The sequence below is a fragment of the Uloborus diversus genome, chromosome 6, assembly GCF_026930045.1.
Source record: "Uloborus diversus isolate 005 chromosome 6, Udiv.v.3.1, whole genome shotgun sequence".
Taxonomy (NCBI): Eukaryota; Metazoa; Arthropoda; class Arachnida; order Araneae; family Uloboridae; genus Uloborus; species Uloborus diversus.
In genome coordinates, this window is record NC_072736.1 from 171,110,333 (window position 1) to 171,130,943 (window position 20,611).

Here is a 20,611-nt window from a genome sequence, read left to right on the forward strand (position 1 = left end):
TATATGTTATCTCAGGACATTGATTTTTATATATTAAGATTACACTTAGCACTATAAATCTATATAAATAAAACAAAGAATATGTGTGTATGTTTTCTATACAAATCCACAGTTTTCGTCTGATCTCCACCAAATTTGGGCACCCGAGAAGGAACGTAGGTGGGTTTTCAAAGGCCAAAAAAGAACCGAACCGTTCGAGTTTTAATTTTAGGGCCCGAAAATGGCGTTTAATGCCTCCTTCTACCCGAATTAATTATCCGATTTCTTTGATTCAAGTCCCATTCAAAAACCCACGAAAAACACCCATAGAGTACCTGCACTTTCTTCGAATTGAAAAAAAAGGCTGTAAAATCACCGGGAAAACATTTAAAAGCGTTACTAAGCCTAATGGAACAGAAATTTTATATCAGGAAACTTATCGTTTGAGTTAAAGTTTCAGAAGGTAGCCACTATTTTTCTCGACTGCGACAAAATAAAATTTGTTTTAGCTTTGTGGTAAAAATTTCCTTTTTTTTTATATTATCAATTTGGCGATTTATCTTCTTTTTTTTTTAACGTTTTTTTTTCATTCAGAATGATTGTTTGGACGGGAAATTATAGGTTTTTTTCCCCCTCTAATTGAAGCCTGAGTGTTGGGCAATGCAGTTAGTTATCTTTACTAATAATAAAGCTGAAAATCTCTCTGTCTGTCAGGAACCCTGTGACGCGCATAGCGCCTAGACCGTTCGGCCGATTTTCATGAAAATTGGCACAAAGTTAGTTTGTAGCATGGGGTGTGCACTTCGAAGCGATTTTTCGAAAATTCGATGTGGTTCTTTTTCTATTCCAATTTTAAGAACAAAAGTATCATAAGATGGACGAGTAAATTACGAAATTATCATAACGTGGAACCGTAATATGGGTACAAGCCAATTGGCGAGAAAATTCACCATACATTATTTGTAAATATACAGGCGAACCAAAAGACCTTTTAATTTTCTATTACGGGCAAAGCCGTGCGGGTACCACTAGTATGTAATAATTAAGATAAACTGTGAAAGAAAAATTTTTTTCACTCCACAAATGTTCGATGTGTGCGCCTTTCGTATCGCGACACACATCTATAACATACACATTTTGCAGTACTTCCCTGTCAATTTTTCTTAATGCTACACACATGTGATCTTTCAATTCTTGCAATGTTGTGGGCAATGGTGGTGTATAAACACTGTCTTTGACGAAAAATCTTTAAACAAATCACATGGGGTTAGGTTTGGGATATGGCTGGCGAACGCGTAAAGGGTAAATCATCATTATCTGCATGGCCAATCCATCGTTGCGGAACGTCAATGGCGCAGCAAAGGAGGGTGGGGAAGGGGGGCTTAAAACACCCCCAAAGGTCTTGGTTTTATCATTGTAAAGAATCACTAATGTATTAGCTATTAATACGCAGTTCGAATCAGGAAATACTCGGCTTCAAAGACAACATTTATTGAAAGACTAGCGCAATAAAGCATTAAGATTATTAACAAACTTGAAATGCAACAATATAAATTCTCAAAACCTTCTCAGCGGTATTAATATTACAATCACATCACTTTTTCTCGACTCAAAATGGGAAGTGGGTATAACTTTGATATACCCCCCCCCCCCAAAAAAAAAAAAAAAATTACGCGCCAAATCTGGCACTCCCTACGGACCGTTTAGGGTTGCTGTTTCTTATTTTGGTGTTGCCAATTTAGGTTTTTTCAGCTTTTAGGTTTTTGTTGTTTCCAAATTTAATATTTTCTTGTATTTTGTACCATTTTTTGAGTTATTTTTTTTAAAAAGTTTTGTGGAACAATTTTTGGATTTCATATATGTTTTAGCGCCATTTCATTTATTCGCCAATTCTTTGTGAAGTGATCAAGCAGATTTCTGATTTGCTGTATTTTGCTGCAAATCTGGTTGTATTTTCCAATTATATTTTTTTTCTATTAATTATTTTTATCTTTTAACTTTCAATACGCCTACTGTATGTAGTGTTGTTGAAAAGTTTCAGGGAACTTTGAGCCATAAAACAGGTATTTTGCTTGGCGAGAAAAAGAAGTCGCCAAATTTCCGATTTGGGGAGGTATATCAAAGTAGTTCCGGGAAGTGTAGCTTAAACTTTGAATAAAATTATCCAAGCTCGCTCAACCAACATTGGAATTCTATGAAAACAAAATTAAAACTCCCTGTCGTTCCCAAACTGCGTTAGCAAAACTTTCGGCTGCTTAAAAGGGAGATATCAAAAGATGGAGGCGTACCTCAACATCCATCGTTGCTAATTCTAACACAGTAGTTAACACACGCGTAAGGCATATTGTGACCAAAACGCCCTTTTCCGGAAAGAATTTCTGGCTGCGCTAGTGCGGAAGGGCACGTTTAAGTAGTTACTTACGTTAAGAAAAAAGCTTTCAGTTTATCTTTATTTTAATGTATCATTAAGTGCAATAGTTTATGCAATATAAATTTTTAAAATCGGAATATTTTTTATGCTCAACTCTGTATATTTTGCGAAGCATTTATATTCATTTATTACATCATTTTATCATCATCAAAAAACCTTTATAAGAACTTAAGACAACAAAAAAGGAAACAAAAAACATTTCTGACATTTCTAAATATCAAATAAAAAGTTACGGTCGACACTTATTTCTTTGCGTATTGCTTTACGATTGACAAAATGCCAGGGAATATTTTAATGGTTTGATACTTTTGCAGAGAATTGGTTCGCGGTTATGAATACGCCTGCTGAATATTCATAGAATATTTTATTCTTTTTTAAACCCTTGAGTTCCGAGCAGAGTTTGCTTTCAAAGAAATGGCATGATGATGGGATGGAGAATATTTCAAATTGAACAGGTATATTTATTTTGGGATGTTTTCTGAGTAGGATATTGTGGTTATTTGTTTGAGCAGCTTGCATTGCTTATAAAGCTCTATTTCGAAAAAATCCTGTTCTAGAGGAATTCAAACCTGAGTTCTGTCAAAGTAATTCAGTACAATTCCTATCTTGCGGGATTACATTTAAAAACAAAAATTTTCAAATCGTCTCTAAATTTAGAATTTTCATCATTTAAAGCTAACTATACTATATGGAAAGGGGCATGTTAAAACATTTTTTTTTTAACTTTTTGATCGGTAAGTTAGTATAGAAAATATATTAGTTCACCTAAGAATCAAATATTTAAAAAAATCATGCGTTAGAAGAGTATGATGGTTGGTATGTAACAGTCGACAAACTGTCTCAACATCTCCAATGGTGGGGCATGTCGAAACAGTGTGTGGGGCAGCTTGGAACACAAAGGAACAAGCAATATTCCCAATTAATAATTTGCTTCCTGGTATATGTGTATGTTATTGTATGTAAAAAGTATAAATTCAACATCAATTGCACTTAAAATACAATCAGTTATCTTGATTTTTTTTACTTTCTTCTATATCTAATATATAGAAGAAAGTATTGGATTTGTGCAAATTTTCGAATTTTGACGGATTTGAACGTTTTCAGGTGTGCTGATTCCATTTCGACTATTTTTGGAAAATGTCTGTCTGTGTGTGTGTGTGTGTCACGTCTGTGCGTGACCAGTTTTTTGTGGCCGCTGTACAGCAAAAACTACCGCATGAAATCAAACGAAATTTGGTACACATATGTGCCCCTATGTGAACTTGTGCCCATTGGTTTTTGGCGCGAATTCCTCCAAGGGGGGTAGAGCAATGGGACGTTTTTTGAGTTACGCGTGCTTGCTATTCCTCAGGAAGTAACTGGCGAAATCAAACAAAATTTGGTCCACATGTTGCCCCTAACAGGAGCAGACGCTGATTTAATTTTGGTGTCAATAGCTCAAATGGGGGTTTAGTTATATAACGTTTTTCGTCGTGAATTGTGACTGCTGTATCTCAAGAAATAACGAACGGAATCAAACAAAAATTTTTCGACAAGTAGCCCTTAGTGGGTATAAGAGCTGATTTTATTTTGGTGTCAACAGCTGAAAAGCTTTAAAAATAACTTTCAATTTTTGCTCTTTGCTTTGCTTTTGCAATAATTCAGACATTGGGATGGTCGTCAAGTTTTTGCATGTGTAATTTTGTTTTTGTTGGGAATATTGCTTCCTCGTCAAGCATGGGGAGGGATCAGAAAAAAAAGAAGAAACATATAGAAGAAAGTTTCGTGATGGCCACAACATACTAGTTAAGTTAAAATTTCATCTTTGGATTTATATCAAGGATTTTTCTTTAAAAATTAGCTTACTTTAATAGAGCTGATTTAAATTGGTAAACCTCGGCAACTATAATATTATTTCACTACACTATCCAAAGCAAGAATAAATAAGGGAAGGGGGATTATAAGCAATGTTTCAATTTGCCCCTCCTAAAGTGTTTCAGACCACCTCATACTACACCAGTGTATATGTTAGTTTGGACTTAAAACAATTGGGACACTATAAAAATGTTCCAGCAATTTCTATGAAAAAATAAAATAATAGTTTAAAAAACGAAAAAAACACGCTTTTGTAGCAAAATGAACTAAAAAGTGAAAAATAATCTTTGGATGATAGTAGTTGACCAATCACTTAATTTTAATGTAATGCAAAAAACCGTGGGGTGCTGTCTACTTACATTTTTGCATGGACAACAAGTGGAAGAAATTCAAGACAACTGATAAGAAGCCCCCCACGCTTTTTTGTATTGCATCAAAATTAAATGATTGGTCAACTACCATCCTCCAAAGATTATTTTTCACTTTTTAGTTCATTTTGCTGCGAAAGCGTGTTTTTTTAGTTTTTTAAACTATAATTTTATTTTTCTATTTTTTAGTTTAACTTGTTTTACAAATGGAAATCACATCTACATTACTTTGAAAATTTGAGATGCATTTGAATAAAAGTTTTGTTTAACAATGGTCTGATCAGCAACGAATTACCAATTGAAGGCTCCCCTAAATTTTGGCATGAAATTAGTTTAAAACAATTATATTTCATGTTCTAATTACCTTGGAACATTGGGAAAAATTTTGTCTGATGCAGAAAAATTAAAGGTTTTTGTAGATATTTTTAAATAATTTTTGCGAGCATTTTTTAATGTATTTTTAAAAATTTTCCTTTTTCACATTGTTGGATATATGCCAAAATATCGATTAAAATTGGAGGAAACTAACAATTAAAAGAGTTAATTAATTAATTTGATTATAGAATATTGCATTGTCATCGGGTCTGAGGTCGCGTGCCAAATTTCAAAAGAATCCGATCGCAGGAAGTGGGCGAAATTTTGAACTGAAAGCTTCCGTTACAAGATACATACATACAGGTGAAGCTAATTAAAGCGTGTTAATTAAAAAGGCCTGATTTTCAAAGAATCTAACAACGTAAATAGATCAGGTTAATATCATACTTCAAAGTAAATCCATACTTTTTGAAACAATAAAAAAATTTCTCGTTTCAAATTAAAAATACCGATCTGCCCCCAAAAAAGGTGAAAACCCAGAGTTCTTAAAACACCATCGATAACAGCTGCACTTAAGACATACCAGATAAATATTACCAAAATTCTGTCGATATCGATGTTTTTGCAAAAACATCGCTATTTTACCTTCAATGCAATGTATAGGTGGAGGTTTTTTCTAACGATGTTCTGCATTCGTCGTTTTGCATGTTTTATTTTTGAACCAAAAATATTCTTAAAAATACAAATGCAAATACAAATGTGACGACAAGCAACAAGCTCTGGGCCCAGCTAGGCTGGTCCTAGTCAGTTAATTAGTCCCCAATGAAGATCAATGGCCCTCTTAAAGCTATCCACCCCCTTGCTCATTACCGCCTCTTCCGGTAAGCTATTCCAAGTGCCCACGACCCTGCTAAATAGTAGTTTTTCCTAATTTCCAAGTTTGCCTGAGATTTAAACAGCTTAAAACAATGACCCCTTCTCCTGCTTTCCCCGCAAAAATTTAATCCATTTACATCTTTCATTTTGATAAATTTAAATAACTGAATCATGTCCCCTCTGACTCTCCTTTGCTCCAGGCTATACATGTTAAGCCTATTAAGTCTGGTATCATAATCTAAATTTGAGAGTCCCCGTACTAATTTAGTTACCCTTCTTTGAACCCTTTCCAATACAAAAATATCTTTCTTCAGGTAAGGCGACCAAAACTGAACAGCATACTCCAAATGAGGTCTTACTAAACTCCTATATAAAGGCAGAAGAACCTTCTTAGATTTGTTTGAAATAGATCTATTGATAAACCCAAGCATTTTGTTGGCTTTGTTACTAGCAATACTGCACTGTTGACTGAACTTGAAGTCCTGATTTATTAAGGTACCCAGATCCAAAACGTCTTCTGCCTGATTTATGACTGAACCCCGTAAACGATATCTCATACGCTTATTTCCATGACCTAAGTGTAGCACTTGACATTTCTCTACATTAACTGCCATACCCCATTTATCTGCCCACTTAGTAATAATCCTCTCTAATCTAAATCCTCTTGAAGCTGTTTTACTTGCTCTTCATTTTCGACAATCCCCATAACTTTTACATCATCAGCAAAACAATTCATGCTTCCAGAAATATTTTCATTGATGACATTCATAAATATAATAAACAAAAGAGGCCCTAAAACTGATTCCTGAGGAACCCCACTTAAAACATTACTCCAATTAGAATGATTTCCTCTCACAACTACTCTTTGCTTCCTACCAGTGAGCCAATTTCTAACCCAAAGTAAAGTTTTTCCTCCTATTCCTACATCAGCTAACTTGCTGAGAAGAGCAACATGCGGTACCTTGTCAAAAGCTTTTTGAAAATCAATATAAACAACATCCACACATTTTTTGTTATCTAAAGCTGAGGTAACCTTGTCGTAGAAATGCAATAAATTAGTAGTACAGGATTTACCTTTCCTGAAACCATACTGCAAACTAGTCAACAGACTATTAGTCTCTAAGAACTTCATGATCTTAATTTTGATCAAAGTTTCGAAAATCTTACGAATCACTGAAGTCAAACTTACAGGTCTATAATTCTCAGCATTACCTTTAGACCCCTTCTTGAAGAGTGGCGTTATGTTAGCCAGCTTCCAGAAATGTGAATATGTTTACAGTTTACAGCTACGATGAAAGCTTTATTTTAAATATTACATTACATTGTTCTTTACTTAAAATTTAGCTCCTTTCTTTAATATTCTATGGCATATTTTTGTTTTGGAGGTGTTTCATTTTTGTACAGAATGAAATTTAACATTTAAAACCCAAAACCTGTTAAAAAATGAGGTTGTCCTCTTCTTAAAATGAGTTTTAATCATATTTATTATGTTATTTTTTATTTCAGTGATATTTTTTTGAGTTTTTTTCGCAGTTTAGCTACTCCAGAGTAAGTGTAAATATTAGCAAAGTTCGCTGCATCTCCGCAGAAATCCAAGAAAAAAAAAAGTTTTGTCATGTGTTCACATATGCGTAGTTGTTTTGACAAGACAAAACTTTTAATTATTCTTCAGAAGAAAAAACATTAAAATGAGTGGTGGTTTTTTTTTTTTTTGTTTTTTTTTTTTTAAAGCCACCATCCTTTGAAACAGCGTGTGCAGTGCGAATTTTGTCTTTCACAATTTGACAAGTGAGGATAATTAGGATAGATGGCGGTAGATTGTTCTCGGAACTTCTTACCATAAGAACAAAAGAGCCAAGAGAATAAATTCAATTTCTTTCCTACAGTGGTCGTCTCTTTTTAGCTGAAATAAGCGAAAAACGGATGGCGATGTCATTTTTTCTCTAAAGCATTTTATGATTATGAAATGGTAAATTCTTTGACTGAAGGGTAGTTTTCAAAAGTTTGTGAAACATTGCGTGGATATCTTATGTAATTAAAGAATGCATTTTCTTGAAAATAGCTAGAGAAATTATAGCTCAATTAAGTAAAAATTGTACTGAATTAAAACATTAAAGTTCAGCAAAAACGCAGAGGAACGTTTTGATGCATTAGAAAATACTAATCTTAAATGTTTGAAAAATTTCAACCAAATTTAGCGTGAAAATATTTTGACTTCTTTACGTTAAGGTTTACGTAGTTTACGCGCATCGTTCTGTTGCATTTTATTTACAACTAGTGATACCCGCACGGCTTTGCCCGTAATAGAAAAATCAAAAGGTCTTTTGGTTCGCCTGTATATTTACAAATAATGTATGGTGACTTTTCTCGCCAGTTGGCTTGTACCCATCTTACGGTTCCACGTTATGATGATTTCGTATCGCGCCAATTGGCTTGGGCCCATGTTACGGTTCCACGTTATGATAATTTCGTAATTTACTCGTCTATCTTATGATATTTTTGTTCTTAAAATTGGAATAGAAAAAGAACCACATCGAATTTTCGAAAAATCGCTTCGAGGTGCACACCCCCATGCTACATACTAACTTTGTGCCAAATTTCATGAAAATCGGCCGAACGGTCTAGGCGCTATGCGCGTCACAGACATCCTACAGACATCGACATCCTCCGGACAGAGAGACTTTCAGCTTTATTATTAGTAAAGATTGCATTTCAACGTATAGGGCCAGGTGGGGTAAAATAAAGTTTGGAAAAAAAAAAAAAAAAACAAGCAGTAGTTATCAAACTTATTGTTTCAATGGCATGCTGAGTTTTTTACTTGGTTTAAATTTTAATCGAGAAATAATTTCGTAAATTAAACAAAAATGCTAACTATACAAATACTAAATACAAATATCTTTTTTAATTTTTTTAAAAAAGCTTCCTAGTAAATAATGTACATTTTGAGCAAATAACCTTGATCCCTTTACAAAGAAAAATCCGGTTCAAATATTACAAATACGTTATTGTCCTGATAAGTCAGAATTATACATTTTTAGCGTTTTCTTTACTAATAATAAAGCAGAAAGTCTCTCTGTCCGGAGGATGTCTGGATGTCTGTAGGATGTTTGGATGTCTGTGACGCGCATAGCGCCTAAACCGTTCGGCCGATTTTCATGAAATTTGGCACAAAGTTAGTATGTAGCATGGGGGTGTGCACCTCGAAGCGATTTTTCGAAAATTCGATGTGGTTCTTTTTCTATTCCAATTTTAAGAAAAAAAACTATCATAAATTTCGAAATTATCATAACGTGGAACCGTAACATGGGCACAAGCCAATTGGCGAGATACGAAATTATCATAACGTGGAACTGTAACGTCGGTACAAGCCAATTGGCGAGAAAATTCACCATACATTATTTGTAAATATACAAGCGAACGAAAAGACCTTTAATTTTTCTATTACGGGCGAAGACGTGCGGGTGACACTAGTAAGTTTAAAAAAAAAAGAAAAAAAAAAGAGATGCGTGAAGAATTTTTCTTTTTTTAAATCTATTCCATAACATTGAAAAGATATTTTATCCTGTAAAAGGATCCCGGGTCAATAGGATTCGAGCGTTCAGGTAATTTACTTTGGCGTCAGTTTCTATTACTGTCGCATATGCACTTCGATTCTATCCGAAAGTTCTTGTAACGATTCCTTGAAGTGATTTAGAGCCTTTTTTCATTATTTCTTCCGGGGTAAGGATTGAAAGCGAAATTTATTACATACTAGTGGTACCCGCACGGCTTTGCCCGTAGTTGAAAAATTAAAAGGTCATTCGGTTCGCCTGTATATTTACAAATAATGGATGACGAATTTCTCGCCAATTGGCTATGTTCATTCGCTCTCACATTCCACGTCATGATAATTTCGTAATTTACTTGTCCATCTTATGATAATTTTGCTCCGAAAAATGTTCTTAAAATTGAAGTAAAAAAAGAACAAAATCGAATTTTTGAAAAATTGCTTCGAGGTGCACACTCCCATGCTACAAACTAACTTTGTGCCAAATTTCATGAAAATCGGCCGAACGGTCTAGGCGCTATGCGCGTCACAGAGATCCTGACAGACAGAGATCCGGACAGACAGAAACACATCGAATTTTCGAAAAATCGCTTCGAGGTGCACACCCCCCTGGTACAAACTAACTTTGTGCCAAATTTCATGAAAATCGGCCGAACGGTCCAGGCGCTATGCGCGTCACAGAGATCCTGACAGACAGAGATTCGGACAAAGGACATTCAGCTTTATTATTAGTAAAGAAAAAAGAAAAAAGATGCAGCAACTGTGCAGTTCAACTTAACTTAGCGAAAGGCGGGAAGAAATGATCTCAAATTTGCTGTTTGCAGACGTGTTCCTGGTACTTTTAAATAAATTTAATATGCTTTAGGAGTCATTCCATATAAAATCAACAAATTTTCAGAAACCTCCGTGCCGCACCATTTCAGATTTTGATGAAATTTGGTTGGTAATATGTACTAACATCATGTACTCCAAAACAGTTTGTTTTATTTCTTGAAAAAATTTTTTTCCTGAGATATAGCCCTTTCGTTTCTCCGCGGATGCGTAAAATTTGCTTTTTTTGACCTTTCTTTTGGGAGCTGTAGTGGATTTATTTATATTAGTCGAAAGATCAAATACGGCTTATTGTAAAGCTAAAAGAATGAACTTTTGTTTGTGCATAATAAAAAAATATTTAAGTTAAACCTAACTGGAAAAATTTCAAGGTCAAAACGTGGTTAAAAAACTGCTGTTTTGGTTATTTTGGGCATGAAAATAACAACGAAGGACTTTCAGTAATTGGCTAATTTTTTTTAATCTTGCACTTAGGTATACATACTAGAAGCAGAAGAAAAATTAAGCTACTACTGATAGTCCTTCATTATGAAAAAAATGCTTAAACTTGAGAAAAAATGAAAAATGTACTTTTTCACCCTCCAAAAAAGCCCGGTAGGTAAGGGAATAAAAATCTAAAAATGCTATAGCAAGAAGCCGTCACATTGCCCTTTAAAACAAAACAAAAACTGTCTTGTTATGCCAAGGCGTAGAGGAGATATAAGCGTTTAAAAACTGAAACATTTAGGGTTTTTTTTTTTTTTTTGCACAAGTTGGAGTATTATGAGTATTAAATGAATCTGCTTTGTGAAATTTGTTAATTTTTCGATATAATTAGTCACAAAACCGATTTAAATTAAATCTAATAACCACTTAAAATTATGTTCTATTTGGTATTTATAGCACAAATGGTTTTATTGTAAAGTGTAAACATTTTTTTTTTTTTTAATTTTGGATTTTAGTCAACGGTAATTACCAATGTGGCAATGCAAATAACGAATTAGTTTTCCAAACGACATAGAATTAAATTTGCAGATAATGTAAGTTTCTCATAAACAACTCAGCTTCTGCTTTTTCTCTCAAGTCTTTTATTTGATTTGACAATGCAGCGCTCTTAGAACGAAACCTTTGTTACAAAGGCTAAGTTGTATGATGGAGGACTCTTGTTCTATTGGAATCTTTACAAAAGAGATATGTCATAAATTACATTACCCTAAACATTCAGAATTACATTCAGTCATTGAATTCGCAGATGAAGATATAAAATTATTTTCAATTAGTGCGGTGATATAGAGAATGTTTGTACTTTTCATAGGGAAAAGTTTTTGAACAGATACTTTTATATTTATGGAAAATCTTGCTCCTACCCCTACAATATTCACTCAAAATCTATTAAAATTCCCTACGACAAATATCAATTGAAGTTTCAATGTGCAATTCTAATCTGAAATTAATTCCAGGAAAAGCGTTATGTTCAAGATGTTTGGACAAAATTAGAACCTCTAAACCAGACACAGATAGTGACATTGAAAATGAGTGCTTAGGCACTTTTGACCCGAAACCTGCTCTCGTCAAAGAAGTAAACAAAGCTTGCATAGCCCTTAACATTTCTCCAGTAAATGCACAGAAGCGTTCAGCTGAAGAAGGGGATTCAATTTTAAAGAAGAAAGTTAGTAAAATAGCTAAATCTGCAGCTGAAAAACTAAGTAAAGCCATTGGTTTGAACATTTCTGCTGACAGTGAGAATTTCTCACAAAACTTGCATTGTAATTTAGGTAATGAGTATGAACAACTAATTCACAAGCTCAAATAAAAAATGAAAGTTGCATTTTATACACAAGAAAAAGTAAATATTTTAAGTTTAGTTCCTAGTAGTTGGAGCATTGATAAAATCCAGAGGAAATTTAACGTCAGTCAGTACCTTGCTAGAAAATCCAAATATTTAGTACAAAAAGACGGTATTCTGCCAGAAATTCGAAAGAATAAAACCAGGAATAAGCTTGATGAAACTCAATCAAAACTGTACATCAATTTTACGAAAATGAGGAGAACAGTAGAATTCTGGCCGGACAAAGAGACTGCATATCAGTCAGAAAACCTGACGGAGAAAAAGTTAATGTCCAAAAAAGGTTAATTTTATGAAACCTTAAAGAACTTTACAGAGCTTTCAAAGAAAAATATCCCCTTATAAAGATAGGGTTTTCAAAATTTGCAGATCTGAGACCTAAATTCTGTATTCTAGCCGGAGCATCTGGAACTCATTCTGTATGGTATGCATCATCCACCAGAACGTAAAACTAATGCTTCGGCCTTGAAATCAGATATAGACTACAAGTATCTCCTCACTTGTATGGTCTGCAACACTGATAGAGATTCTTGTATTCTTGTAAAGTGTAGTGAATGTGCAGGAACTGATAAGCTGCGGGAAATACTTGAAGAAGGATAGAAAGATTTTGAAAAGGATGAAACAGAGATAAAATTTTCACAATGGGTATCTACGGACTGCTGCGAGCTGTCAACCAGTCTTTTTCCTTTTGCAGAATATTTGGAGAAGTTACATGAAATGGTAGAGAAACTTAAAGTTCATCATTTCATAACAAAAAAACAAACAGAATTCATGAACTTAAAGAAGAAAGATCTGCAAGAAAAAGGATGCATATATTAATGGGAGACTTTTCTGAAAATTTTTCTTTCATTATACAAGATGAAGTACAAGCATATCATTGGTCAAGCAGCCAAACAACAGTTCATCCCTTTGTTATACTTAAGAAAATGAAGAGTTGAAAAACCGTTGCTTTTGCGTAATTAGTGACTCATTAGAACATAGTACTGTAGCTTTTCACGCTTTCCAGAAATTAGTAATTGAAAATTTAAAGGCATACTTTCCTGATCTGAAGAGAATAATTTATTTTTCTGATGGGTCAGCTGCCCAGCACAAGAACAAGAAAAATTTCATAAACTTGTGTTACCACCAGCAGGATTTTGGAATGAAAGCTGAGTGGCATTTTTTCGTCACATGCCATGGAAAGGGACCATGTGACAGTATTGGTGGGGCTGTTAAAAGGATTGTGAAGAAAAGCTAGTCTTCAAAGAACATTAGAAAACCAAATTAAAAATCCGCTTGATATGTTTGAGTACTGCTCAAAAAATATCAAAAATATTGAATTTGTATTTTGCCCAAAGTAAAATATTGAAGACACTAAAGATCAATTGCAGGCAAGGTTCGAACTTGCAATTCCTGTCCCACAAACAAGAACTTTGCAGTTTTGTTCCTGTCAGCTTCGGGATTCTTCATGTCCGTTTGCCATCTCTGTTAGAAGAATTCAAGGCTGTTACTGTCAACAAAAAAATTCCAGTAAAACGCTAAACACAAAACTGTAAGCACGAAGTAAAAACTAAAAGCAATTTTTGTGCAAAATTATATTGTGTAAGAATATTTACTTAAACCTGAACGCCATTTATTGTACATAATTTTATTTCACTATATTTCAGTTAAATTTATCTCAAATGTGTTTCATTTGGTAACTAGCATGTTTTTTTAAAAAATTTTTTAAACATTGTATCAAATAGCATGCAGACGGTCGTTCTGTATTATTTAAAAGCTTATATCTGCTTTTCAGCAAGAAATAAAAGGATAGTTTCTGTTTTATTTTAAAGGACAATGTAAAAACTTAGCGATGTAAAATTTTATCAAATGGTTATTTGATTTATCTCAATTATGTTTTGTGTCTAATTCTATAGTTTTTTACTGTAGCAGTTTATTGGAAAATGTCGTCTGCTAGCTGAGGGCAATTTTGTTTTTTTTTTTTTTTTTTTTTTTTTTTTTTAAATAAACAAATTTCACAAAGAGATTCATTTAACGCTCATAATATGTCCAACTTGTGCAACCCCCCCCCCCCCCCCCCCCCTAAATGTTTCAGTTTTGAAACGCTTACATCTCCTCTACGCCTTGGAATAACAAGACAGTTTTTGTTTTGTTTTAAAGGGCAATGTGACGGCTTCTTACTATAGCATTTTTAGATTTTTATCCCCTTACCTACCGGGCTTTTTTGGAGGGTGAAAAAGTACATTTTTCATTTCTTCTCAAGTTTAAGCAATTTTTTCATAATGAAGGACTATCAGTAGTAGCTTAATTTTTCTTCTGCTTCTAGTATGTATACCTAAGTGCAACAGAAAAAAAAATTAGCCTGTTATTGAAAGTCCTTTGTTGTTATTTTCATTCCCAAAATAACCAAAACAGCAGTGTTTTAACCACGCTTTGACCTTGAAATTTTTCTAGTTAGGTTTAACTTAAATAGTTTTTAATTATGCACAAACAAAAGTTCATTCTTTTAGCTTTACAATAAGCCGTATTTGATCTTTCGACTAATATAAATAAATCCACTACAGCTCCCAGAAGAAAGGTCAAAAAAGGCAAATTTTACGCATCCGTGGAACAAACAAAGGGCTATATCTCAGAGAAATTTTTTTTTCAAGAAATAAAACAAGTTGTTTTGGAGTACATGATGTTGGTACATATTACCAACCAAATTTCATCAAAATCAAAAATGGTGCGGCACGGCCCATTTGTTGATTTTATATGGAATGACCCTTAGATCGTTTTTTCAAATTATCTCAAAACGGTTATTGTAATCCTTGTACATATGTTTTATTTTTATTACGGTACTAGAAATCCGCCCGTCAAAGTATGACGGGTGAAAATTGCTTCTATATTTGAACAAAGCAATTGCCTGTTTGGTGATATTTTGATAGTTGAAATTTTAACCCTAACTCCAGTGGATGAACTCTCAACGCCAGTAGATAGCGTTCATTGTTGACCACTTTTTAGTTTTTTCCATTCTCCTTAAAATACAGTGTCAAAAGTAAAACAGTTACCGCGGATCCAGTTCAGCCTTGTCAAAATATAGAATTTCCCCGCAAGTCAAACACTACCAAAAAAAAAAAAAAATAAATAAATAAATAAATAAATATCAGGCCGTGGTGCGATTTTCATTGTTGATGATGTCAAGAGCGTTACTCGATCATTTGCTATTATGTACATGAGGATTCAATATGTTTTATTTTCTGATCACTTTATATTAAACTAGTGATACCCGCACGGCTTTGCCCGTAATAGAAAAATCAAAAGGTCTTTTGGTTCGCCTGTATATTTACAAATAATGTATGGTGAATTTTCTCGCCAGTTGGCTTGTACCCATCTTACGGTTCCACGTTATGATCATTTCGTATCTCGCCAATTGGCTTGTGCCCATGTTACGGTTCCACGTTATGATAATTTCGTAACTTACTCGTCCATCTTATGATATTTTTGTTCTTAAAATTGGAATAGAAAAAGAACCACATCGAGTTTTCGAAAAATCGCTTCGAGGTGCACACCCCCATGCCACATACTAACTTTGTGCCAAATTTCATGAAAATCGGCCGAACGGTTTAGGCGCTATGCGCGTCACAGACATCCTACAGACATCCAGACATCCTCCGGACAGAGAGACTTTCAGCTTTATTATTATTAAAGATTACTAGCTGCGTCGCTCGGCTTTGCACGGTCCGCCTCGAAAATAAAAGTTGTGGCAAGTGACGCGAGTTCAACACTCAAGCTTGAACCAAAAACAAAAAAAAGTCGGTGAAATTTTGCGGCAGATTGCGGAAAACCCCCAAAAAGTAAACATTTTAAATCCCCTGAAGCCTCAAAACAAAAACAAGAATTTTACCTGTTCATATTCGAGAAAAAAAATGGCAACAGATCTTTCATCTCAATGATTTTCATCACCGATATACATTTTAATAAAAGCGTTGTTGCGGAAAGTTAAGATGAAGCACTGAATAATAATTTGAATGGAGGAAAGCCTTCGAAAAATAGAGATTTGATTTTGAAATCTACGAGTCATAATTAATAGTTTTTAACTGATATCTCCGCTAATTGTTATCGGAGGATGATGTTAAATAGCCAAACATGAAGACGGGAAGATGACGAATCCATCGATACCTGGTTCAATGGTCAGTTCACTGTCGTTCGGGAGAAGAAGCTTGGACATACATAGATACGCTCAGTTTTTAATTATATAAGAGATTAACTATCCAATATTCATAACGCAAAACCACGAACTCCACACATATGTTTGAATTCTTATGTTTTAAATCTCTTCTACTTCTATAATTATTTTCATTGTTATTTATTTTTAACTGCTAGAAGACAAAGAAGGAAAAATAATCAGTTATTGACTGCAAAATCAAGTAATTTGAGAGGTCTCGGGACTCTTTAAATGCTGACGTGACACGGAAACACACATTGTTTCATAGCTTTACTAAATTTCTTACCAAGCTATAATTTAAAGCTTTGTTTTAAATGAAAGCTGAAAACTTGAGCAAAATACATACAAGACATGCATATAAATAGTAAATTTTTATCATAGGAAAAAAGTCTAATAAATTTACTTTTTTATCGAGTGAAAAATATTCACAGCGTGCACTCTCTCTTACTGCAAAATGTATGTACATTGTACAATTTTAATATAGGTTTTAGATTTCAAAGTATCGCCGTATACTTTTTTCTGGACTTATAAATCTAAATTTAAATAAAAAATTTTTTTTTTCAATTTAAAAATTAAATATCAAAACTTACCATAATTTCGGGAGAAAATATTTTTTAAATTTGGTTTTTAGGTAAAGTTTAAATTTAATTCATAAAGATAAGCCAGACAAACATACATGAAGAGTTTAATGAATTTATACTGTCCCTCCTTCACGAGAAAAGCCCCAGCCGAAATGTCTGCACCTGTCTATTGCTATGGCAACGAGGCGTGTCTCATTCTTCCAAGGGAAGCTTGATGTAGGAAAAACCTGCACAGAGGCGAGGAAAAAATGGGGTTGTTTCCTTCAGTCAAAAGTTCTACTTTTAGTCACTGAAATTGATAGAATAAGCCAAAAAAAAAAAAAAAAAAAAAAAACATGGACCCAGAAAATACTTTCTTTTTCCCAAAAGTTATTTTTTAATTAATTTTTCAAAATTTCCGATTTTTCAAACAAGGCGTGGCCTTTATGACGTCACAAATGATGCACTTTGGCGCATCTTTCTACCGCATTTCCACGTTATGATAATCAAGAAGCGAATTAAATATTGCGCTCTACGCTTGCTATCAACCCTATCGTTGCCAATACACGTGAGTAAACATGCGAATTAAATATTTTGCTGTGTGAATGGCAACACTGAATGGTATTTCATCATTTGTGATCTCATCGGTAGAAGCGTAAACAATGAAAGCGCACCGATTAAAGTATTTTTTTAATATTAAACTTTAACAAATAATTTAAAAAATGGTCAGATCCTATGTTTTTAAGCATGCTCTTTTAGAAAAAAATACTTTTAAAATTTTGGAAACGACCCCATTGGCGAAATGGCGCCAAAAAAAACCCCTCCTGCTAACCCTTGCAGAAAATGAATGAAGTTCGTTTCTATGACAGTAGACGGGCTCCGACTTTACGGCGGGAGCTTTTCTCGTGAAGGACAGACAGTATATATAACCTTTCAAGATATCATGCGCGAGAGACAAAAACAGACTTCTGAGAAAAAGAGGTTTAAACAGATGCTGCTGACAACAATTACGCTAGGAACAGTTTACGCTGTTTAAGATAACTCTTTTTTTTTTGCATATAAAAACTAATGTATCAAAATGTTCAGAACTAAATTATGCATAACGTATACTTTCCCCCAGAAAATCTAAAAATTTAAAGGTGAAAATTCCTTAGACCCCTTAATGATCACAATACTAAAAGTTATTTTGCGTCCCAAAAGTGAAGAAATGCAGTATTTTCAAAAAATAAAAAAAAAATAAATAAATAAATAAAAAATAAAAAAATAAATAAATAAAATTTCTTTTTTTGTAAATTATTCATTAAATACTGAAATTCTGTAAATTATTTCATGTATTATTATTTCATTATTTCATGATCATTTTCTGTAAATTATTTCATGTAAATACTGAAAGCCTAATTTAGAATGCAATATTGAAATGGGAAAACTGCTTTTTTCGACCAATTTTATTTTCTATGGCATTCAAATAAAGCTATATTTCAGTATTTACCTGCAAGAAGTTGCGTAGCGGCAGTCTGTGATTATCATAATGATATATTTCTTCGGATCCATCAATGTAAATGTCTAGACATTTTCTTTTTAATTGTCTAGACAAAATATTTTTTTTTTTTTTTAATTCTGAAATAATTCCATCTGAATCAAATACATGGAGCCGCACAGCTTTAAACAGCAATTTCTTATTTTGAACTCAGCTACAGATAGGACTTTTGCGCTTTGCACAGCAGTATATAATACTTACAGGAAATAAAAAGATACTATTTTATTTTAGTTAAAAACTGATGCTTAAAATCATTTTCAAGTATATTATAAAACTCTGTCTGTAGCTAAAAAGCAATATAAAATCAGAATAACCGTTTAATGAGACAAATTTCTTTATTTTATGTAGTCTTATAAGTTTTTTGCGTATTGATTCAGTGATTAGAACAGGCTGTGGAACTCTAAAATTTGACAGTTAGAAGTTATACATTTGGGACTATTTCCTTAATGACATATTTACGGCCTAATTTAAACTTACGCAGTGTAGGTTACAAACCCACCATTTTAATTGGTACAAAAGTGTATTTTTCACATATTGATATATACAGGGTGTCCTGAAATAGACTGTTTTCATAAATTTATAACAGGAAAACGGTTTATGATAATAATAATAAAAAAAAAACTTGCAGTAAATGTATGTGGTGGGCAGTAAGTTTTGTACCCCAGATTTCAAAATTTTAGTTCAAGAATTTTCCAACAGATGGCACTGCAGATCGTATGACCGTAAATCAAAAGAAGATTTAAAAAAATACTTTGTAGTTTATCGAAAAACATTTTTAAAAACAAAAATTCACAACAATATTTTCAAAATGTCTATCTCCGGCTGCAACCACATTTTGCAATCGGATGAAAAATCAGTGAATTTCAATCCTTCTTTTACGACTTGAGGCTTACTATCTGCAGCGCCATCTATTCAAATTTTTTTAAACTAAAATTTGGAACTCTGGGGAAAAAATTTAAGACCCACCATATGAATTTTCTGCAATAATTTGTTTTGTACCATTAACCGTTTTCCTGTTATAAGTTTTTGAAATGAATCAGTCTGTTTCAGGACACCCTGTAAGTATACCATATTGGTATATAAATATATTTTTAACGAATTGTGATTTAAAATATGATGCTTTTCTTGCATGTTTTAATCGTGTTCATATGTTCCCCAGACTTGTTCCTATATGTCTCTCTAAATGGACATTTTTCTGAAAAAATGCATTTTACAAAGAATCAATCCAAATGACCCATTCGACTTCAAAGTGAATGATAAGTTATAAAGAAGCATTTAAACTTTTTAAGAAATACATTCGTGTTTACAGGGCTGAGCAGTCGGACTGATTTTGAGGTAAAGGAGTCGGAGTCGGGAGTCGAGGGTTAAACATTTCAAGAGTTGGAGACGGAGGCGGTCATTTTCAACGAGATTGAACAGCTCTTCCAGTGCTTGCAAAGTCAGAGTCGGAGTGGGACTGATTTTATGGTAAAGGAGTCGGAGCCGAAGGTTAAACACTTCAAGAGTTGGAGACGGAGGCGGTCATTTTCAACCAAACTCTACAGCTCTTACAGTGCTTGCGAAGTCAGTGTCGGAGTGGGACTGATTTTATGGTAAAGAAGTCGGAGTCGAAGGTTAAACATTTCAAGAGTTGGAGACGGAGGCGGTCATTTTCAACCAAACTCTACAGCTCTTCCAGTGCTTGCAAAGTCAGAGTCGGAGTGGGACTGATTTTATGGTAAAGGAGTCGGAGTCGAAGGTTAAACATTTCAAGAGTTGGAGACGGAGGCGGTCATTTTCAACCAAACTCTACAGCTCTTCCAGTGCTTGCGAAGTCAGTGTCGGAGTGGGACTGATTTTTGGGTAAAGGAGTCGGGAGTCGAAGGTTAAACATTTCAAGAGTTGGAGATGGAGGCGGTCATTTTCAATCAAACTCCGTAGCTCTTCCAAGGCTTGCGAAGTCAGAGTCGGAGTGGGACTGATTTTAGGGTAAAAGAGTCGGGAGTCGAAGGTTAAACATTTCAAGAGTTGGAGACGGAGGCGGTCATTTTCAATCAAATTCCGTAGCTCTTCCAAGGCTTGCGGAGTCGGAGTGGGACTGATTTTAGTGTAAAAGAGTCGGGAGTCGAAGGTTAAACATTTCAAGAGTTGGAGACGGAGGCGGTCATTTTCAATCAAATTCCGTAGCTCTTCCAAGGCTTGCGGAGTCGGAGTGGGACTGATTTTGGGGTAAAATAGTCGGAGACGGAGTCAAAGATTCTAAAATACCCGGAGTCATTTATTTTTCCTCTGACTCCACAGCTCTATTTTACAACAATGAGAA